This window comes from Python bivittatus, unplaced genomic scaffold (genome assembly GCF_059951505.1).
Source record: "Python bivittatus isolate LINGU-HERP-01145 unplaced genomic scaffold, Pbiv_v1 ctg000080_np1212, whole genome shotgun sequence".
NCBI lineage: Eukaryota > Metazoa > Chordata > Lepidosauria > Squamata > Pythonidae > Python > Python bivittatus.
This window is the reverse complement of record NW_028277035.1, coordinates 82,174,949-82,199,220: the sequence shown is the minus strand read 5'-3', so window position 1 is coordinate 82,199,220 and position 24,272 is coordinate 82,174,949. Positions and strand designations below refer to the sequence as shown.

The window sequence follows — 24,272 nt, the reverse complement described above, 5'->3', positions numbered from 1 at the left end:
GTAGGAACGCCCGAATTAAACTAAAGAGGGGATTGCACCTTCTTGTTGACACAGGGTAGTCAACTGCTTTAATAGCTTCTTCCTAGTCTACAGTGAGATTTTTTTTTCTAGCCATGGCCTCCCATGTGTGGGTCTCAAAGGTTGCTGCTGTTTCTGAACACCCCTGGAATGCTCGTGCTAGGCTAGATTCAAGAGTTAATGTCTCCCATGGGGGAAATACATAGGAGTATATACAAGAACAATCCACCTAGGGGGTGTGAGAGCAAAATTAGCAGTAGAAACAGTGGCAAGTAAGCAAGGGGTAAGTGTTAGACCTAAGTATTATTCAGCTGATAACAATTATCTCTGTACCAGGTGGGATTCACATTCTTTTGTGCAAGTGGCACTTAGGTCAGGGGAAAAAATGGTGTTTAAATATTTTCACAGTTGCCTACTGTTTTATCTTGAACAAGTTAATTACTGCCTGACACCATACAAAAGGTGCTGTATAATAGCAGCTTTGCCTAATTGTGATAGAATATTTTGCATTGCTAGTAGAGCTCTGAAGGCCATGTCACAAACATTATTCATGCACCCCCTCTGAGCCATGGAGGCATTTTCTCATTCATTTTGCTTCCACAGCCATTCCCTCTGGCCCCAGATCTTTGGAAGTTACCTATATTTTAACACATTATTGTTGTCTTTGCTTCCTCTGTTCCAAGTTTAGCTTTAGCACTGAACTTAGGGGCTGCAACTAACAATGGTCACGCTTTCCATAAATTAATTACTCTCTGTTCCAAATCTTCCATATTTCTAGAAAAAAAAACCCCCAGCTGTAATTGTGAAAGGAGGTCTGGGAAGGGTGTGGGTTCTTCCTTGCCTCCCAATATGTAGAATATGCTGAAAAGAGACTGAAAATATACACGAGAATGTATAGTATGGCCTCACTAAGGGGAGAATATTACTGATATTTACTGCTGTGGATTCTACCCTTTTATTCTGTGTCCAAAGTGGGAGGCATTTTGGGTGCTTTGAAATGAATGAACCATTTTTATGCTGAAATTTGAATTTTTAAATAATGCAGGAGCTGAATTGTTAGAGCTTGGTAAAAAAATAAAAGAAGAAATGTTCAAAATAGCATATGCATTCCTATTTGAGTGCTGTGCTGTCAAACTGAAACTTTCTAACATCTCACTCCCATGTGCACCCAGAGAGATTAAGATGCTTTTGATTTTCCCTTAATGATGCAAATTCATATAGCTAAGTGGCGCAGTGATGTCTCCTGTTCTCTTATCTGTAGCAGGAGACTTTGTTACTGACAATTTGGAATATCTATGAAGATTCATGACAGGACAAGGAATGAGAACAGTTAACAGTATAAGATAAATAGCAATTAGTATTAATATGCATGTATTGTTATATTTGTAGGCTGCATTTCCACCCTAAAAGCCATAAAATGTCTGCTTAATAAAGAATAAAATCCATCTTTCAAAAGTTTTCATAAAGCCAGGTAGACTCGTAGCCAAAATCTCCTGTAAGCCAATAAATCTGTTCCACACCATGAAAGATCAATAAACCTGATTTCTGAAAGCATCCATCCAGCAACAGAATTTGGCCATAAACTAGTAATGTAAGTTGATGATTAAAAGACTGGAAATCTGGAACTGTCTGTGTAAAATTGCTAAAAAGTCCTTTTAAAGCAGAACTGAAAAAAAAATACTGTATATGAGAAGTTTTTCATGTAGAGGTTCACTTTTTCCTGCTTTTTCAAGGTATCAGAAAGAAACATTATGGACAGGATTTTTGTTTGGGTAAATAATGCCAAATTAAAAAAGGTGATTCCAAAAATTAAGTGAGCCTTTCTCTCCGTCTCTCTTTGAAAGGAGCTGAAAGAAGTATGTTTTGAGTCTTGACATTTTATTTCAAGACTGTCTTTCTTGGGCTACACGTATACAACCCTATGTGTTCTTGGAAGATGGATGTATAATGGCCATGTGTTGTGAAAATACTTGGGAAGACTGGAAGTACAGCGTTCTGAGCATGGCTTTTTATACAAAGCCAGGGCATGCTTCAGAATGTGCAAGCATCACAGTATCGTTCAAGTCGAAATAATGTGGCAAGTGGAGGCCACATGCTGTGGAGCGCATTGCACTGCAACCGGAAGGCAGATGGATTTGACGGAAATCTGAAGCCCTCAGAAGTTGACACTGTAAAAAAGAACCTCCAGTGCTTACAGTTTGGAGGATTCAAACGAACTGGATTTCTTCCTCTTCTCGATAGCAAGCCCATTGATCTTTCCAAAGGATCCCTTGCTAGCATCTCGTGTATTTTCTTAGGAGATTTACCCCCGCCAGTTCTGGCATTGATAAACTAATTACATGTCATGCATTTTTAACGATTTAATCTCCCATCATTTTCTTAGAGAGGCGTAATCTTCTTTTCAAACAAATCTGCCGTGTATGGCCTGGCACACGTTGTGAAATGTATGGTTTTCATTAAATCCCCTTGTTAATAATGGACTTTGCACTGAGAAAAGTGGAAGGGAAGAATGGGGAAGGCAGACAAAGTGTGCTGAGCGATTGCAGTAATAATGCCACGCTATCCACACAGCATCACGTGGAGCTTTTTGCCAAGTTGGGTTGTGTGACTTCTTCTGAGATGGGGAGCTGGAAGACAAATAAATATAAAATCAGTATGTTAAAAGTATCTGAGATAGACAACTAGCTGGTTTTAATTTTAAATGGAAGAGCAAGTCATTTTTGTGGGATTGTAGAGTTAAGCAGAGACTCTGTCAGAAACGTAGCAATCTATTTGTTAAGCTGAAATAAGCAGCTGGAATATTCTGTACCAACAGCTCTGATTAGCTCACAGATACAATTTAAAGCCCTTGGTTAAATTTATGAGGTGAATTTATTTGGTATCTGGAGGAACATAGTGGAAGGAATGGCGATGTGACATGCTCAGTGTCATATCGCACATGTGAGCAGGGCTGGAATTTTCTATTTTTGTTTGAATTGGAGGTAGTTTGGGACTTTTTTAAAAAAAACTATATTATGCGTTTTCAGGGCTTACACAACAGTGTCTCTGTGCTTCGTGCTTTGAAACAATGGGAAACTATTTCAAGAATTTTCAGCAATTATAGGCAGAGGGTCTGCTGGGGACCACAAACGTCTTCTCTTGCATAAGCTGCCTGGATTATTTATTGGCTGCATTTTCATCCCACTTTTCAGAGCATTATTGCTTCCAAAGCAGCTACATCAATTAAAAGAGAGAAGGAGGCTTCCACAAAAGCAAGGGGGAATTGGAGGCAGAAGGGGAAAATGTTCTTTAAGACCAGAAAGGAAGGAAAGAAGGGGGTGGGCATTTCTGGGCAGTCCAAGCTGACCTATCCAGGCCTTCACATTTTTTTTCCCTTGGTCCCCTAGTTGATGAATGAAGCTAACTGTCAGGTTTCCAAGCCCAGGAGCTACAATAAGTAGAGCTGGATGTGTTATCTAATGGAAAGGAAGAGCAAGCTCTTCATAGCCATTCCTTCTTTCTAATGCAGGCTTTTTCAACCTTGGCAACTTTAAGACCTGTGGACTTCAACTCCCAGAATTTCCCAGCCAGCCTTGAACTCTACAGGTCTTAAAGTTGCCAAGGTTGAGAAACCCTGCTCTAATGAAATGAGCAGGCTGGTTTTCCCTCTCATCTGGATGTCCTTCCTGGAAATCTAGCTGTATAGTGCTTTTGGACTGTTGCATATCCATTCAGTTATATTATATGTTTGGTTTGCATCCTGTCTTCCTACCAGGCTTCATTAACTGAGAATTGACCCAGATGGTGATTACACGGTTGAACCAAAGTAGTCTATAGCCACCAAGGAAGGCCAGCGGATAACAGTATCACTTCTACAAAGAATTGAAAGGAAATAATTGTTTGTGGGGTTGCCTTGATTACTTGGTTTTTTCAATTTTGTGTGTATGTGTGCATGTGCACATGGCTTCAAGTCATTGTTGACTCCTGGCAACTGCCTGGACTAGTCCCTGCAGTTTTCTTGGCAAGGTATTTCAGGAGTGGCTTGCCATTGCCTCCTTCCTAGGGCTGAGAGCGTGACTGGCCAAGGTCACCCAGCTGGCTTTGTGTCTAAGGTGGGACTAGAATTCATGGTCTCTCATTTCTAGCCTGGCCCCTTAACCACTACACCAAACTGGCTCTCTTTCAATAATTACACATTTCTTATCTGTCTTTTCCAGACAGCATTTTTAATTTTCCTTTTATTTTAGATTGAACTTTTCCAGATCTATTTGGTGTTTGTTTGGAATTTCCAAGATTGCTACTGATTGTATAATTTCATTTCATGGAATCTGTTTATGAAATGATATTGTACTGAGGTAAATGTGTGTTGCAAGCTATAGTGTGACCTCTTCAGTGCTATGTTTGTAAATATATTTCTAACATCAATGGCAATCAGTTCAAAACTAGGAGTGTACACAAATTGGAAGGTACTCCTTTCAAAATGTCTAGACTTGGTTCTTTTCTGACAGAACAAACTCAAAAAGGTTTGAATGGTCCATGTTCTGAAGGAGCAAAATTAAAAATATTTTGAGTGTTCTGGCCATGGAAACAATGTGAACTTAGAACAAGCCGCTTGCTCCCCTGTTGAAAAACATCTTTATTGCTTCTAAAAGTGTTCTAAATGCATTAAAAAGAATCCCCTCAGCCCATTTTTCTCCAGTTACTTCTTTCAGTAGGCCAAAGGACAGAAATTAAATAATTAGTTTGTGGTCAGCATGGACTGCCATTCCACCTACTTAAAAAGTTCAAGCAAGAGTTTTGGGACGCTTCTCTTTTCCCCAGGCTGCCTGAGTAGACTTTTTTGGCTGGACTTGTTTGCAGAAAACACCCTTCTGCTGTTGCTGTTCTTAACATTAACCAGCAGAAGAAAACAGGACTACTATATTTGCTAGTCTGAACAAGCCCTGTATACATAGGGAAGACATTCCTACAAACTGAATCCAGAAATGGAAGTTAGAAGCGCCAAGTTCCTTGCTTGCTTGCTAATTTATTTGTTTGCACCATTTCTGTACTGCCACCTCCACAAGGACTCCTGGTCATTTACAAAAGCTAAACATAAACGCATAAAAACATAGCCATACCCCAAATCCAAGGTCCAGGAAGCAAGTTCCTTAGCTCCTCATCCGTTACAAGCTTTGCAGAAGAGTCGTAACCACCCTCCAAAAGACTGCTTGGGGGTTTCTCTTTTGGATCTCTGGAGGCAAGCTGTTACAGAGTAAAGGGGTGTATCTGGAAAAAAAAAATTACCTCTGGCTTTCCTCCCTTGGTCTCCCTTGGGGGCATTCTCAGCATCTGGACAGACAGTTCTACCTGCAGTAGGCCGCTCTGCAGATATCTAGGAGCCAAGCTATAAAGGATTTTAGAGGCTGAAAGCAACACTTGGAATTGTACTCAGAAAGTGATTGGTAGGCAAGGCAGTCCCTGAGGAACTTAGGGCATGAACAGTAGTTCACACCTGCCAAGAGGCAGGCTTGCTCTACTCCATCTGTAACTTCTGGGTCAGCTTCAGAGGCATTCTCAAGTACAGTATGGTTGTCAGTCCAAGAGGTGATGGGGAGATGGATCACCATTGTCAAGGCATCACAATCCACAAATAATGGCAACTGGTACATCTGTCCTCCCCTTCTACCTGCCTACTTATTAGTAACTATGAGTGTAGGAGGTCCCCCAAATCCCAGACCTTCCCCATCCAGAATTACCACTGGGGCAGGCAAAGGGCCAGGTGGGCTCTGGACAAACAGTAACACTATCTTGCAAGAATTCAGTGTATTTGCTGTGTAGCTTTTTAAATAGAAAACAACCTAATAAAAATAATGTCAGTGCTAAAGCTTTGTAAGTCTGTGTAACCTCATTTACAACAGTTCTTTCAACTACTTTTTTGACAGGAGGCCTTCCAGGATTGGTAGCAAATTTCCTTCTTTGTTTGGCATTGCTTGATTCTTCTATTTTTTTTTGGGGGGGGGGGGAGAACAAACTTTTATATCATAAAAAAAAAATCCTGAATACAGTGTAATGTAAAGCTATCAGTGTTTAACAATTTTTAAATTTTTTTTTAACAAAATACTTATTTAATATAACACTTAGAAATGTAATTGTCTATAATTCAACGTGTTCAATTATCATAGACTTTTTGTAGGAAGAAAGACCTGTTCGTCTATTGCAGAGTTTCTCAACCTCAGCAACTTAAGAACTATGGCAATACCGGCTGGGGAATTCTGGGAGTTGAAGTCCGCCCATCTTAAAGTTGCCAAGGTTAAGAAACATTGGTCTATTGTAATAAAAAATCAGGAATCTAGTAGAACTCTTTTCAACTAACAAATTTTATTTAATTATTATTTATTTAATTAATTGACCAATTTAATTAAAAGTCATGAAAGCTTATCTTCTTGTAATTTCACTTCAATGTTATCCCATTGTTAAATAATATAATTATAAAATAATATAATATAATATAATATAATATAATATAATATAATATAATATAATATAATATAATATAATATAATATACTAACTTTGTATTGACTGATGGAATTCTTTTTGGACATTTTTGATAATGATGAGGCAAATAGAATCCTATCAGCAGGACTGACAATTATAACACGAATGTACATTTTCAATAGGGAAAAAAAAAAAAAAACTTTCTCTTAAATAATGTTTCTTGGATTAAATGCTTATCTACTAGGTAAAACTGCTTATAGCGAAGCCTTTATCTCTGAGATTACTTTATTTATTTATATGATAGGTTTCTATTCCATCTTTTTGGAGCTAATAATACTTTCCTTAGTATTCCCTCCTCCTGGCTTTCCTCACAACACTAAGTGGATAGGGTAAATTTATTTCCTTGCTGATTTAATCTGATGTTTATCTATTTAATTTCAGATGATTCTGAATCTTAGCCTTAGTTAAGTGTATATTCCTTTAATATAGTTAATATAGTTAATTTTTTTATCTTGTTTAAGAATTTTGCTGTTATGCAGTTACAATAAATGATCACAGAAAAGTAAAATGAGTATTTTTTATTCAGTCCTTTAGAATGTACTGGACCAAGTAAAAACTCCAGCAAGCTTCTCTACATAACTGTATTGTTTGAATCTGAACCACCAGTCTTGGCGATTATCTTTTCTGTGATGGTGTTATTTGCTCAGAAATAACCTTTAAAATGTTGCAGTTAAGGTGGCACTATATATTTGATTCTTAACTGGTTTTGTGCTCCAGCCACAAAATTCTTCTATGCAGTTTGCCCCATATTTAAAAATCATCATTGGCCTACTAAAATAGAAGTTGCAAATGTATTTATACTGCCTTTTAGAAATTGGATTTTTAAAATATTTTATTTTTAACATTTAAGAGCATATGCTGCAATGTCCAGTTGTAATGTAACTAGCACTGGTCTTGTTTTCATATATACATGCTTGGTTAATAGTATTTTGGTAGCCTAGAATAGAAGGTTAATTCACAGTAGATGAGATAAATGTGTGACAATGCTTGTTTACTAAAATGTTAACTGAAAATGATAAAGGAATGTATTTTACAGGTAGCCCTCACTTAATGACCATTCGTTCAGCAACCGTTCAAAGTTATGACAGCGCTGAGTGAGTGGTACTTATGACCAATCCTTGAAGTTCCAGCTGTCCCAGCACCCTCACAGTCATGTGATCACGATCTGGGCATTTGGCAACTGGCTCACAGGACGACTTCAGTGTCCCATGGTCACTTGACTGCCGTTTGCGACCTTCCCTGCCAGCTTCCCCACCTGGCAGCAGCACCCTTCCCCACCTGGCAGCAGGGAAAAGAGATTAAAGCTCTACAAGAGCAAAGACAGATGTCCATAGAGGAGGAAAACTGAACATCTAAAGCAGTGTTTCTCAACTTTGGCCATTTTAAGATGTGTGGACTTCAACTCCCAGAATTCCCCAGCCAGCAAGGCTGGCTGGGGAATTCTGGGAGTTGAAGTCCACACATCTTAAAATGGCCAAGGTTGAGAAACACTGATCTAAAGCAAAAATTACTGCATACTAAAGTTAGGTTTGGTGGAGAAGGTTACTATTGCCAAACTTCTCTGTATCTGCTAGTTCTAAAGTCATAAGGCTGTGTTATAGACAGAAGTGGAAAAGGGTTGTTGAACTCTTGGCTACATTTCTAATCAGGAAGGATGAAATCTTGTGCTTGCTTTTTTGCTCAAGACCCATTATTATTAATGCATTTTAAAGCATGGTAGGAACTGCCAGATTTCATTTAGTACAAATATTTTGTTCCAGCCGTGTGATTTAAATGAGTGTCATAAGTCTGACCATGTAAGGACTAGAAGTACACAAATTTAATGCGTTTGCTGGTTTTCTTTCTCAGAGCTTAACACAATTTTAGTAAAAATCCAAGAAGTGGCATATCTCACTGGATGGAAACAAACTTGCACTGGCCATCCTTATTTAGCACAAGAATTATTGGATTTGTTTCTGCTTCAAAAGTTACCTAGTAGTTTCTTTGCATTGTATGAAGCCTGTAATGGGTTTGGGACATCTTTCAAACTTTCTCCAGGATACTTTCTACGTAATTTGGACTGTCATGGATGTATTTTCCAAAGTGTAAGACTGTCCTCTGTGAAAATGTTTTTTTGAATACCTGGATAGGGCGTAAGTAATCTTTGATCCCTTTTAAAACTATACACAGAAAAATAAATAAAATAAAGCTCCAGTTCTTCCCAAATCAAATTGGGGTAGTTAAGGAGGCTGTTTCCTTGCCTCCCAAATAAATGTAAATCAATTGTGATATGCTATATTAAGGATTCAGTCTGTATCTCTGTCAGCTGGGATTAAAAAAAAAAAATCTCCCCCTTCAAAATCTATTGATTAAATCTTTTGGTTTAACTCACGTATTTGGAGAAAATAGGACATGTACAGGTAGTCCTCCCTTAAAATCTGCCTCATTTAATGACCATTGGAAATTACAATGGTGTTAAAAACAACTTAGCGACCAGTCCTCGCATTTACAACCTGCTCTTATTTTCACTTGCTTATTTACCCCATACCAAGATCTTCTCAGAGAGAAAGAGAAAGAATCTCAGTTCAGCTGAAGGAAGGAGCAAGAAGGAAAGGAAAACTGAAGTAAAGTCACAAGCACAGTCACAGTCACTTCACATGATTTTCACATAGCAACTGCTTCACTTAACAACTGAGTTGCTGGTCCCAATTGTGGTTGCTAAAGGAGGACTACCTGTAATAGGTTTTAATTAGCAAGAACATGAAAATGAGGGCTGTTTTACAACTCAAACACTACACAGAAGTTTCTACTGTAATTTATAAAGTAATTCCCAAGGAAACTTGGCCTTCATAAATGAAATTTTCCAATCCAAGTTTTCTGGCCATAACAGAAAGAAAGCAGTTGTGTAAGTAATGTGTGCTTTTATTTTTGTGACTTTTGTAAAATATATGAACCATTTCTAAGACATTTAAGTGTAATATAAGTGCTTTAAATTGCTGTTATCAGGTGGTGTTGGCAAGATTGCAAGAGATTAGCCACCTCTTAAGGCACTTTAACCACCTACTCATTTGCACAATTTGAGTAGATATTAGTGAAGGATAAAATCAAAATTTTTCACTTTTCTCAAAGTAACTGGAGGATAGTATTCTCCAGTAGTTTATCGAAGGAAACAATATAATTCATCAATTCCAAACTGAAAGAACGATGTGGATCATGACATTGAGAAAGGTGCTATGTGTTACACATTCAAATGGGGAAATCTTCCCTTTAGCACATTTTAATAGACATCAATTAACTGTGGTACTCAATAACCAATCTGATTCATGGTTTGAGTTTAGAGCCCTTGAAACCGTGATTGAAGGGCTCTAAACTATGCACCTCTTAGTTTTTGCTATAAATGTCCTATAACAATGAAAGCCAATTTAAATGCTACAAGGCATTGTAAAAATAAGATTCTTGAGTGAGTTTGTACAAGCATAAGAGGATGGCTCTGGTCCTATTTATTCAGTCATTTTAAGTTGTTGCCCATCGGGGGAGATCCAAGAAGTTGGCTCCATTTACTACCAAGCTTTGTTAGAGAACTAGGGCTGATATACAAATACTTCCTGAAGTTAGATAGGAACTGTGGTTATTCCAGTTCTACCTCAGTGTACAGAACTATTTTTTTATTATAAGTGAATTGAACAATCTTTCAGAGTTTCCAAAACATCTATCTAAATTTGACCTGCTGGCTTCTGAACACTTTTTTTTTTTCCCCTAACACTGTGTTTGTATAACCTTGAACTGAGAAGTCTACAATTTCTAAACTTACCAACTTGTTCACTTATGTGACTTTCTGTGGCCACCCTTAAACAGATTACATTCACTTTGGCTTCTCTCTTGTGTTCAAAAGTGTCTGTGCTGAATTCCCAGAGCAGTTCATTGCAGTTAACCACTGAATGTGGATCATATTAAACCCTGTGATGAATCTATTTTTCAGATATCGTATGTGCATAGTTGGGGGTATGTCAGTGGGTGGGAAAAGGGGCAGGAATTTCTCAGATGTACAGATAGTATTCTTCTCTAAATTATGGTTATCTTTATTGTTACACAGTAGTGCTTTTAAAGTAAATAAGTTGTGCTTATTTCTTATATATACAGTGATTTTAGCTTAACAATTTATGTAGATGTTTCTGTATAGAGCTTTTTACAGTTTATTAACTCTCACTCCCTTCCTCCAGATTCACACAGGTGTTCCTTATCACAATTTTTGATATGCTCACTCCATTACACAGCTTCACTGCTTTCATTTCTTGGGTTTGCTTCTAACCTAAAGAAGAGAACAGAAAGAGGGAAAAATAACTCTTTCCTGAGCTTCTTGATCTTCTAGCACCTTTCTCAAGCTGTCCTTGTTGACATCTGGTCTGTATTTTCCAAATACAGCGGTCTCATCTGGACCCTGTGCACTCTGCAGATCTCTCTTTCTGATCCTACTTGCCTGCTTTCCCAGGACTGAGTTGCCTCTTATTTTGACTTAACTGGTCCTTTATATCAGCTTCAAAGTTATCTAGCCTTCCTTTACAGTTCATGTATGGTGAACCTGTCTGCGCCTAGCCATACCTGCCTTTAGCATGAAAGTGAACATACTCAGTAGTAAAATGGACTATCCTTCCCTCCCCAGCCACCTTCAGCCCTCTGGAGGTGTTGAATACATTCTTCCTAATGGGAAGTCACCAGTATACTGGCCGGGAATTCCCAGTATTGTCAGTGTGCCGGCTGGGAATTAGGGAGATGATAGTGCAACACATCTGGGGGGCAGCATGTTGAAGAAGTCTGACATAGAAAACCCAACTCCTGCAGGTGGTGTACTCTCCAAACTATTTTCATTAGAAGGTATGGTAGCTTTGGGAAGCAAAAGCTAGTCAAAAAGGTTGCTTGTTCAGCTGGCTGAAAAATGGTATCTAGAGTTCAAGTTAGGAATGAGAATCCTTTGAGGGCATTTTGGAATAATTATACCAATAATGCATTAAAATGACAAAAGGGGAACTGATTCATTGGCATTGCCTTCATTTTTCTTTCCCACTTACTTGCATTCCTGCCTATGTCCTGATAAATAATAAAAATAGCAATGTTTGGCTCTAGCACTCTGTACTGTGCAATGACATATGTGAAGCCTTGCATCTGACATTCATAAACTTAAGTGCCTACTACTTGCATTGCTTTATTGCTGTTGGATCTTTCGGCATGAAAGTAAAAGCACCGAAACCCTTGTAACATTCTGATTATGATTGCAGCATTTATCATTTTATAAGAGAAACCTAACTAGCTTCAGGACTGAAAGTTCACTGCACTGACAACAGTAGAAGCCCCAACTTTCATCTGTTAGCATAATGTGAATTCTAAGCCTATTTTGTTACCCCCCCCCAAAAAAATCCTAATACTTGCATCATATAAACCATGGCTCAGTGTATGGCATTTAACCAGCTTCATATGTTCATTTATAGCTTGCTGGTGGCTGGAGTCACTGTTGTGGGTTCTTTTCTATAAGATATGATTGGCAGCCAGATAGAGACCAGGTTTATTACAAATATTTACAAAATATACTGGATGTTCACTTGCCAGTGACTGAGACTTATTTGTGTCATTGTTAAGGCTTATCCCTTTATGTTTCTCTAAGGGGTTGTTCTTTTGTATCTTATTTCAACTTAATTCCTTCTGATTAGTCTTCAGATTTTAACCCTGAAACGTTTTCTCTGTATTTAACAACTTTTTTGGCCAAAACACTAAGTTACTTACTTTGACTCCTCCTGCTCTCAGTCCTCCCTGATATTTTTGTCTCTGTTAACACTTGGACTCCTTTGCTTTACAACTTAGTTCTTTGACTTCCATTACTTTTACTGTCTCTCTCCTCTCTTGCCCACTGCTCCTTCCTCCAAAGTCAGTTGTTCTGCTTCTTCCAGCAAGCATTTGAGTCTGAAGTCATAATAGAAGTCAGGAGGCGTTGCCCATTTCCTGTTATCCCTCAGGCTTCACCCTTCTCAGGGGACTCTCCTTCTGGGTGAACAATGAATCTCTCTTCTCCTTGTCCAAGTCCTTCCCGAATTCCATACAGCCCAAACATTTGGAGAGACTTCCAGGCTGTCCCCACTCTTCTGCTTGCACAGATCAGTTTTTGCATGCAATTTCTTTCCAATTCTCCAAATTCTCCAAATTGCTTATTACTTCTTCTTCACATCTGTCACCTATAACCCCCCCCCTCCCACACACACACACACATACACCTCTTCCTCAGTTCATGATTTCATCCTTTTTCTCCTGGGAAATCTTCCAAGCAATGGGTTTTGTGGCTTCTGGTTGCCTTCTTTCCCTTTTGCCTTCCCTTTTCTCTCTCCAGCCGTCTCCAAGTTGTTACTCTAATGCTTTAATGCAGTGTTTCTCAACCTCAGCAACTTTAAAATGTGTGAACTTCAACTCCCAGAATTCCTCAGCCATTCTGGGAGTTGGAGTCCACACATCTCAAAGTTGCTTGACAGCAGACCCTTCTGTAACAACAGCCCTCCTCCACTGTGAGGTCTCAGCTGTTCCTTTTTAATACTTTTCAGCTCCCCTCCCCTGTTCCAGACAGGTACTTGCCTGTATGCTACAGGACATACACTCCTGGTGGGAGAGGAGCCTTCTCACAATCGCACATCATCCTAAATCCAAATGTGATTTGTTTTTGCCTTTGCGTGTGTGAACCAGACATTGTAGTTTAGAAATCTGAGATTATGATGTGGTACATGGGTAAGCAACACAAAATCCTTGGACTCCAGGCCATCTGAAACACCCCCAGATATATCCATGGATTTCCAAATTTGAATAAATGTTTGAAATAAGGTTTAAAAAGGATTCCCTCTTAGGATTTCAGTGATTTCACAAGATCTCAGGTGAGCTGGCCAAAAATTCATGAAATTCGAGAAGCACATCAGTTTTTATTCAGTGTTCTAAAAATTGTTTTATTTGTTGATGCAAAGTGCTTAAAAACCTGTCCATCACTGGTGTGGCATGATGTGGAAAACCAGTTGGTTGGGGTTTGTTTAGGAAACCATGATGTACAGACCCCAGCCATTGTTTCTTATCAAGGGCAGTGACTCTGAGCAGGATTCTCCTCCTCCTCTGCTGTTTGTGCTTTGTAAAGGAGCAAGACGAACGCATCTTCCAATGTGCACAATCAGTAGCAACTCATAAACGGGTGAAAAGCAAGCCGTAGCAAGGAGGTAATTGGGTTAAAAAAGACAGGTCAGCCAGCAGATAAGCCTCAGATGGGCAGTGTGAGTAGCTTTTAGGTGAAGAAGCTTCTTGTGATCCCTGAAGTAATGCCACAGCAGCAACGCCAACACTCCGGCCATCTGCAGTACTGGAAAACCATGCCAAAAAAATGAAAAAGCAATTATGCCTGCCCTGCCTCTTCCCCCTTCACCCACCTAGCCATTACCTTAATAGGTTTGCTGTACTGCTAAAATTAGCCAGCTCTCTGAGCTCTGAAAAATGGTAGTGAGACAGTTCAGGATTTATTTTTGCCATATGAATCTGCTAACATTGCAATATAAGGATTTTTTTTTTTTTTGTGCTAGTAGCCACGCATCCTTTTCCTTTTTTAGGATGTATATGCAAAAAAGGATGAAATAGCTTCACAGAATTGCCAATGCCCGTCCTGTGGTCTACCTCTCCCCGCCTCAGACATGGTTTTCGGGTCACGCAGTCTCTGTTCCAGATTTTTCAGTAGGCGTATGAGGTGGCAACAGGGAGAAGATCTTTTCTGATGATTGCCCTCCTGGCTGTGATTCACTACAACCGGACACTTAATACATTTAGGTGTTGGCTTTAAAAAGTGATGGAGAACTTTATGGCTGCTTCCCTTTCTCTCGATCTTCTCTCCATTTTGGAGGTTTCAGCAAGTTTTGCAGTTCTGCTGGTTGTTGCATTGTGTAGGTATACGTGTGTGAACATGATGTTGCAAGCTACTTTGCATTTCTGAAAAAGGAAATCTGGTTTTTCAATAAATAAATAAATAAAATGCGTGTGACCTATTTTCAGGGCAGCCTTCCTCACTTGATGCCTTCCAGGTGTTTTTTAGAATTGCTTAGAACTGCAAATCCCATAATCTCCAGGCAGTGCATTTGATGGCAATTCTTGGAGCTGTGGTCCCAGTACGGGGGGGGGGGGGGTATTGCATCAGGTTGGGGGAGGCTGCTTTACAGTTGCAGAAATAAAATCTCCGTCATATTCGGAGCTTTAGGAATTATGAAAATACCATCAACGTTCATAAATTAAAAAGTAATCTGATAATCTAGGTTTAAAAAAAAAACTGGTGTTATTTTTTCATTCGTTTTGATTCAGTGAACTGATTCCATGTTAATGGCTTGCTTAGGTATCCAGTTACCTGCAAAAAATAAAGATAAAGATCGCCCACAAGCATTTTGTTGAATCCTCAGTCCAGGCAAAGTATCGTAAATAAGCAGAAGCCAAAATGCTATGGGATGGTTCAAGGAAAAAAGGAAGAAAATATAGTCCACCGGATAAGCAAAGAACACTAACCAAATGGAAGTTCAAAAATAGCACCTGCAATCAAAGATTCAATTCAGTATGATATGCCAAAAAGTTCCAAAAAGATGGTGTTTCTGCTGGTTCTTGTTATTATTATTATTATTGTTCAGTCTGTTGGGGTTTTTTCCATCCCCTCAAGAAACCATTTTGTGAATGAACAGTTTCAGAAGTGTAAGTACTTTCATCTACCTTTTGCCAAATGCAGAGGCAATGTTAGCCATAGGGAAAATTACATCGCCTGAGAATATTGCACAATAAATATGTTGTGTCACATAGACACCATCTGTAAATTATTCTGATAGACAGAACAGCTTGCCTGCCAAATTCTGAAAAGATGGTTTTGCATAGCACAGAAGTACGGAGCGCTAGCTCAGGGGTGAAATAGCTCAGGGGAATTCTAGCTCAGGTTGCATGAATTAAAGGTTGACCTCGAACTTGCATACTCATCACCTGCAAGAATGAACAAATGCGCTTTGCCTGTCTGGTGGAAATTGGTGGAACCTTAACTTTTCATTTTGAAAAGGAAAGCTTTTTTCCCTACCAAGATGCAGCTCGCACATTTCAGATGGGATGCCGGGCTAAGGATGAGTAAAACCTAAGTAGCACAGACAAATAAGGGGCTCTTGGCTTCTCTTGGTGTCGCTCTCTGCTGTAACAAATGATCGACAGAAAAAAAGCTATGCGAATGCACCTATCTTGGGCTTATCTTTTAGGCACTTTTAAATTAATAATGTATCTAATTTATTTAAACTCATTGCTTTAACTGTAAAATAATTAGTGCATTTGCATGAGCACATGCTATTCAATTGCTTCTACTTAAGTCTCCCTGCTAATGGGACTATTTAAATTCACCAGAAACCGATAGGGCAGGAAGACTTTGCTTTACATTCATCTGGACTCCAGCTTACTGATTCTTTCATGCTCATGACTTAAAATCCTGGTTTCAAGGTCTGGCTTGCTGAACACATAGGTGTCTTCAGCTAGCCACGTTGATGCCAAAAGCACATCACGAAGCAGATCATCACATCTATGTACATAAGAGGTAACGTTTGTGTTGTGCTGTCATGACAGACATTTTATCACTTGCACCTTCTTGCTCCAGCTGTGGATGGGCATGCTAGCTTGCTACCAGAGTGACAAGCCTTGAATCTCAGTTTAAGCACATTTTAAGCCTTTCCATTTTGGTAAATTCCTTGTTAGTAGAACTGCTCCTGTTTGCAGCATGAGCCAAGGGTAGGTCTGTTTGTGAATAATAAACTAGTAGTCTGAAGAATTCTGGCTTAGCATTTTTTACCAATGAGGCCTTTGGCTTCTAATAACTTGCAAGTACAGGTAGTCCTTGTTTAGCAACTGCCTCCTTTAGCAACCGTTCACAGTTATGACAGTGATGAAAAAATAACTTTAAGACCAATCCTCACATTTACAACCTTTGCAGGCCTGTAAAGCAAAGGAAAGATGAAGTAAGATCATAAGCACAGTCACAGTTTCACTCAGTGACCACTTCACTTAATGACTGAGTTGCCAGTCCCAATTGTGATCACTACAAGAGGACTACCTGTATGCATTTTTTACCTGATCAGGTCTCTAAATGAAGTTTTGGTATTCTGTTTCAGAAGCATAGAAAGATTCATAGTTGCAGAAGCACCTGAATGATGGTGTGTAGTTTTTTGTGTATTGTGGAGTCTTTCCTAGCTCACAGTTGGCTGAAATGAGATATAGCATACCACATGACTTGGTGAAAAGCATGATTGGCCTTTCCTGTGGCATGAGTTGCACACACCATCTTGGGAAATGACCAAACTGTAGAGATATGTGATCAAGAGAAGTTCAATTTCATAGTATTGAACATAAGATAGTAGCTCCAAGCACCAACCCAGTACTATGACTTGCCAAAATCACCTCTCAGTTGTTGTTTGTTTTTTAATTTGGTCTCCAGAAATGCACAAGATTAAGTAGTGGGTTGTGAAGGAGCACAGGGAAACTATGTGAGAAGATGAAATCACAGGTGTCCATCCCAAATTGAGATTATGTCAAAATTCTGAGATAGGCTTAGGGATGTCATGAGGCAAATTCTGCCCTTCCATACTTGCATCCCAATGTCTGACAGAAGTCCATCCTCAGCCATAGAAGCTCACTGGGTGACTTTAGACGGTTACTTTCTCTGTGCCCAACTACATTACTGAGAGGATAGAATGCTATACTATGTACTTCTCCTTGAGGACCTGGAGAAAAGGTGGAAGATATGTCTAAATAAATACATACATACATTTGCTGAATGTCAGTTGCATCATGTATTTGCATCATGGTGTCGTACTTGCTCCCCTAATGCCCATGGATGAAATGATTGAGATGAAACATTATAGAACAGGTTGGCTAACTTATTTGATCGTGGTTCTATCAAACCTTGATAAACCAGGAGTTTGCAGTGTTACAGACTTCTAGAAGCCTTTATGGAATGAAGTAAGTGCAACTTGCTTTTTTCTCCTTGGCATATCATCCAAGCTTTGTGATAGTTTACTGGGGGAGGAAAAGAAATTGGCAAACAATTAATTAACAGACTGAAAGTTTAGGGCAGGACTTTTCGGAGAAGAGGAGAGGAAAGGAGAAAGGAAAGGAAAGGAAAGGAAAGGAAAGGAAAGGAAAGGAAAGGAAAGGAAAGGAAAGGAAAGGAAAGGAAAGGAAAGGAAAGGAAAGGAAAGGAAAAAGCTTGGTTTATGTAGTAATCTGGTTCATGAAAAATTTCTTCCCGCATATGACTTTGTAAACAGTCCCTAGTACAGCTTGAGCCTTGAAATACAATATTCTTTTATAAATGATGCCGGGCAGCCTTTACCAGGTCATTTTCTTTAAGAGGTGAAGGACATTGCAGAAGAAATAGATCTGTTTTTTCTCCAGTCTCCAAGAACCAAGCACAATATAAATCAGCATCATCCTATAACCTCATGATCCTGGCTGCTATTTAAGAACAATAAACTAATTCAACCAAAACTTTAACTTCCTTATAAAATAATATGCAAGAAGATATTTTTATTACAACACTCACATACACAGAACAAAGGAACTGATGCCCTTAGCATCACATATTTTCCATACCACTATAATCACCACAGACTTTCTATTTTCTAACATCAAGAAACCTTCAAAACATACCCCAAATACTGATAATTCCTGATGGTACCAACTTCACCATCCAAATATTGGATTACTGCAATGAATTTGACATGGGACAGTCTTTGAAGATTTTGAAGAAGGAAGATTTTGAAGAATGAAAACGTCTTTGAAGAAGGAAATTGCAACTGATGTGGAATGCAGTGAATGAGTACCACTATAATCTTATAGTAGCAGTGTTATGGGTCCTGCATTGGTAGCTAGTAAGTTCCTATATGCAATTCCAAGTGCTAAACTTAACTTCTAGATCCTTCTGTGGTTGGGCTTTTAAATATGTACATGATCACTTTCACCAAGTGAACCAACTCATCCAGTACATTCTTTTAGATCAAATTTGTGAGAGGTCTCCCATTTTTGAGAGGTTGGGAGGTGAGGCCACAAAACTGTCTTTTTAGAGAAGAGCTTCCCCCAATGATTTTCCAGAAGTTGGGAAAACTGAGCTTTTGCAGGCAATATTTGGATGGCGAAGTTGGTACCATCAGGAATTATCAGTGATGCTGTATTTGAGGTATGTTTTGAAGGTTTCTTGATCTTAGAAAATAGAAAGTCTGTGGTGATTTTAGTGGTATGGAAAATGAATAAATAATAAAGATATGCAGCTGTGTGGCTACATTCACAAGTCACTCATAGCCACAGTTTATTCCAAATATGGTCTATGAAACAAGTCATAGTAGTCAGGTTCATATATAAAACTAAACCATAAAACTTAGTTTATAATTCACACTTTACATGAAGCCAAAACCAAGCAACCACGTTATTACTGAGTGTGGTCAATGAACCCAGCATATGACTTGACACACATATTGCAGTCATAATAATCTTTGTTTGCTCTGAGAATAAGCTAGGGATGCCATGTACAAACTCTGTCACTGTGTTTTGTAAAATATCACTTATGACTTAATAATACACAAACTCAGATAATTGTAGCTTCATCAGCAGATTAGCACATTTTAGCCTACCATGTAAATATAAATCTAGTATGTACATATGATTGGCTTTGAAACCAAGAAAATCCACTACATTCTACTCTTTGAAATTCTACCAACCCCAGTTCTCTACTCAAAAGTAAGTGTTACTGAGTTTAATCACACTTATTCCATAGAGAGGATTGTACTATTAGCCTCCATTTGTTATTCAAGTGATTTATCAGTTGCATAAAACTAATACAAAATACATTCTCCTTGATGCCCAGTTAATGTTTTTAAGAGTCATGGCACCTCTTTGTAGAATCATGTGGATTACGCCTGACTCTTAAAAACATTAACTGGGCATCAAGGAGAATGTATTCCATTCTTAGCTAATTCATATCCTTATTTCTATTATTAACAAGCTCTGAAAATCATGTTTGTACTAGTGAAAAGAAAAGCTGTTGGTAATTGCTACTGGATTATTAAAAATCTGGGAGACATTCTCTGGGGATATTAGTAAGTATCCATGGTAATCCAGTTAGGACTATCTGAAAGGAATCTCTCAAGCCTTAGGTTACAAGTCTATTACATTTTTGCCAAAGTTATGAAATCACGAACTTCAGTTACCCGCTATTGTATTTTCCACCAGAGATAATCTATTCTGCTATACCATTCTAGGATATCCCTTCTGAGACCAAGCTAAATATCCAAAATTGCTTTTATGTTGCTATGTTCTCATTGGTCACAGACAATTAAAAATAGCATACAAATGCCTTATGTGCATTCTAAATAGTGAAAATTGTTTAAATCCCAAGGTTTTTTTTTTCTCCCCAAGATACTATACCGAAGCAGGATCCTGGCTTTTTCCTGTATTATTCCTCTATGTACTTGCTACTGAACACCATAGGATTTATTTCTGAATAAACATGTATGTATTAGCCTGTACTGCATAGGGTCATACTTGCGGCAATCAAATATTGCAAGGTAGGACCTTCAAGACATTTTCAAAATGTTTGAACATGCAAGATTGCTTCTTACTGTGTGGAAGGCAGTAAAAAAGAAGACCAAGGCACACCAAGTACAGTCCCCTACTTATGAACAGGTTACATTCCAAGAGGCTGTTCATAAGTCTGTTTTGTTTGTAAGTCCAGTCAGGTAAAAAGTACTGTCAAAAGTAAAAAAAAAAAAAAAGGCAGGAGGCAGGGCAGTGGAATGGGCAGAGGAGCCCTGCCTTCTGCTGCCAATGGGAGAAGCGATAGCCTGCGTTGCCAGGCAAGCCAGGAGAGGCAGTGGTGGCTCCCTGGGCAAAGGGGGCAGCTATGCGGGAGGCAAAACTGGTGGCCCTTCACGAGGCCTTGCAGGAGGAAGGCTAAAGATTGCAACCTCCTAAAGTGCGCTGTAAACTCCAGTCCAAACCTCCAACCTCCCAGAAGGCGGGAGAAGGCAGGAAAGGGATTACAGGGCTCTGGAAACTAACTCTTTTCCTCCTCCTTCCAACTTCTGGATCCATCTTGTTCGTATTGGTGAAAGTTCACAACTTGAAAGTTTGTAAGTAGGGGACTGTATGTATGTAAGAAAACTAGGAAAAATTATCAGTTTGCACCAATGTTTGTGTAGGTCAGAACTCTCTTTAGATACTTGTATAGCAGCAGTGTAGATGCAATAAAGAAAATATGAGTGTTTACTACAATGATTATTACTGCCATCATCACCACTTCCAGATTCTTCAGAACAAAGAGCTTTATAGTAATTAAGAGGCACTCCCTCCCTGCAGGGCTGCAGGTTAATAGACAAAGATAAATAGGGAAAGGGGCAATTAGACCGAAAATACATACCATCAGAGCTTTGTATGCACAGTATCGTCTAGGAATATAAGTCTCCATAGGTGCTGATTAATGTCTGTGCCCAATACAGCAATCATTCAGGGGAAAGAGCTGTCTGCTTAGTAACAGATGTTCTGCCTGAAAGCATTTCCTGCAAAAACGGGGGTGGGCGGGGTGGGAATAGGCTGGAACATGAACTCTGTTCTTCAGTTGAGTTTGCAAGTATATGGTGACAATTGCCTTGTTTTCATCAAGGTGGGAAACTGTTAAGATGGGTCTCCCCATTCCAGCCTACATCCACAAGTTACTTTTGGTTTTGAAAAGAGGCTGTATTTTTGGTAGGTGTAGCCCACAGAAAAGCTTTGAGGGGAAGAGCAGGGACACAGCCTTACTATTTCACTGGGAATCCAGCCATTTGGGACACTGGTGTGGCGTTTTTAGTCCTGTCTTCACCCAAAAGATGAGGCAGATTAATGGCACCAATTCTGCCACTGCAATGCCATAATTTCCACAAAATCAATATATTGGGAGAACCACAGCCTGAGGAAAGCTGTTAAAAGTGCTTATAAATTCCACTTATTTTATGGGACTTATTGCAAGAGAAGTCTGTGTATAATTATAGGCTAAGACAGTCATAAGAGCCCGTTTGGTATAGTGGTTAAGTCATCAGGCTAGAAACCAGGAGTCCCTGAGTTCTAGTCCCGCCTTGGGTACGAAGCCAGCTGAGTGACCTTGGGCTAGTCTCTCTCTCTCAGCCCTAGGAAGAAGAAGGCAAGGGCAAGCCACTTCCAAAAGTCTTGCCAAGAAAACTTCAGGGACCTGAAGGAGTCAAGATGGATTTGAAGACACACACACAACTAATAATAAAGGCAGTCATGCACAACCTGAGGTCCTAAGGCTGCTGGCTGTAGTCCTTGAAACTTATGGCTGAAGTCTTCAAAACTTTTCCAAAAGTCACTACCCAATTACAATTTTAAATGTGACAGATTTTTTTCATCGACATGCATTTACAAGTTAATGAAATGAAAATTTCATTTATTCAAAAGGTTTTTCAGTTGCCCCATCAACTTGTTTATCCTAACCCAGTTGGTTGTCAGAATGCAGCCTTCTCCCCAAGGCCAAATGTGGCCTTTACTTGGAGTAAAGTTGTACTGTCCTACTCTTTGGGGAGAGTGGATTTATTCCATGGACTACCTTGGATGGGGTGGACAATGGCTTTAGGAAAGAAAGAGACACATGAGGGAGAACTATAGAATCCTTTCCCTATCCACATCTCATTCAGAAACCTTCATTCATGGGCATATTTTGCTGTCAAAAATTAATCTTTCCAAATGATAGTTTGGACCTGTGTAAGTTTATGATAGTGCTGAAATTCATTGTCCCTTTCTATTTCCTATTTTTTATACATAACTCTCTGTAAACGCTGGGGCTGGCTAGTGTAGCAATAAATGATTTTCCTGGTTTCCATATATTTTTCTGTGCTTCTTGTTACATTGTGTTCTAAAACGCTCTCTGAAAAATTAATAGAAAGGTTTTTAAGTTCATATGTTAAAAAATAAATGAATGAGTACGTTGTAAGCGTTAAGCAGACACCTTCTTGCAACGTCAGAAACTAGATGTGATTGAATCTGCAGCTTTGGTTGAATGGCTGAAGTTGAATGATTTTATCCTGAGGTTATTATTTTGGTATTGACACTCAGCCTCTGCATATTGACATTGGCAGCTCATTTTACTGGGAGGTAAATAGGGCAGAGCTTCTCCTTCTCCTCATTCTCCTTCTCCTTCTCCTTCTCCTTCTCCTTCTCCTTCTCCTTCTCCTTCTCCTTCTCCTTCTCCTTCTCCTTCTCCTTCTCCTTCTCCTTCTCCTTCTCCTTCTCCTTCTCCTTCTCCTTCTCCTCCTTCTCCTTCTCCTCCCTGGAATTGTTTCTTTGGAAGTCTGCATACAAAAAGTGGAAAAAACAGTGCTCAGCTCCAAACTTATCACTTGATATCTAGGAAGCACAGTGAAATGGCATACTCATTTCCATTGTCTGTATGATTTTTTTTTTTTTAAGAAAACACTGAATATAAGCAAGAATAATATTAGCCTGGAATTGGCTCTGTTGAGAATGAGTCTTGGCTGCTGCCAAAACCAGCAGCCTACTCTCTCCTCAACTTTCCCCTGTATAATCTAAAAATATAAAATGCATAGCCTATGCGATGTCATCTCATTCAAAGCCTCTCTTCTGCTACACTTCTTTGGGGAAAAGAAGAATTCTGATTGCAGTGATATGACCGAGAAGAAAGGGAAAGTAAGATAGAGATCCTAAAGCCATGTGGTCCCAGGAGTGTCTCCTTCCACCCTTTGTGAATCTAAAGATAAAAGATTAGAAGTAAAATATGTTTCTTACATACTGGGCTAGTTTTAGAGACAGTCCTCCCACATTTTTATAATGATGTCCTGAGATCAAGAAGAACAGAATGAATGTTTGGATATGTCACCTTTACTGCTAGTAAGTAATCTTATTGTAAAGTATCTATAATTCAGTCACAACACCATCTGCCTGAGTGCATATGCTCTAATCATCAGTATTTAAAGAATTTGTCCCTGTTACCTAATCTTGGTCTTTGATAAAAATTATGCTATGATTTTGCTTTTTAAGAATGAGACAGGGTTACTTTAAAAAAAAATTGTATACACACACATGTGCCAGAGTTCTTCAGGTATCATATTTCCTCTGGTATCATATACCAATGTAGCGTGAAGGATAGAGTATTGGATTTGGAGTGGGGGACAACCAGTTTCAAATCCCCATTAAGACATTTTGAGTCCGTTGCTCCCTCCCAACCTAGCTGATGTCAGAAAGGAACAATCTTATATTTAGTCAGATAATTTGTCCAGCTATTTGATATTTTTGACCCCAATTTAAAACAATACTCTGGAATTAGAAGGATGAGATTTCTAGATCTATCTGGAGGTAAGTGATTGTACCTGGGTACTTCTCTATACAGATCATGAGCTCTGCTGCTGAACTACAGTATTTGGGAAAAGAGGAGGTACGGATGCATGTTGACTTAAGTTTACCCTCAAGGAAATGAATGTAACCCAGATACAATGCCACTATATCCCTAATAGCCTATCCACATAATAAATAATATTTTACAATGATTATTGAATGGTTTGAACTGCAACAGTTCAGCTATAATTAGGAGTCAGCTAAAATGCTCCCTTTCTAAGGAGCAAAGCATTAAAATAATAACCAGATATGGAGCAAGTTTTTAAAAATCCTTTGAAACTAAATCCTTGAATTAGT

At 38.9% G+C, this 24,272-nt stretch overlaps 1 protein-coding gene across 8 annotated transcripts in view; it reads left to right on the top strand.

The window, feature by feature from the left end:
- PTPRG (protein tyrosine phosphatase receptor type G) overlaps nucleotides 1–24,272 on the top strand; it is a 610,625-nt gene that overhangs the window by 354,573 nt on the left and 231,780 nt on the right. The window lies entirely within an intron of this gene.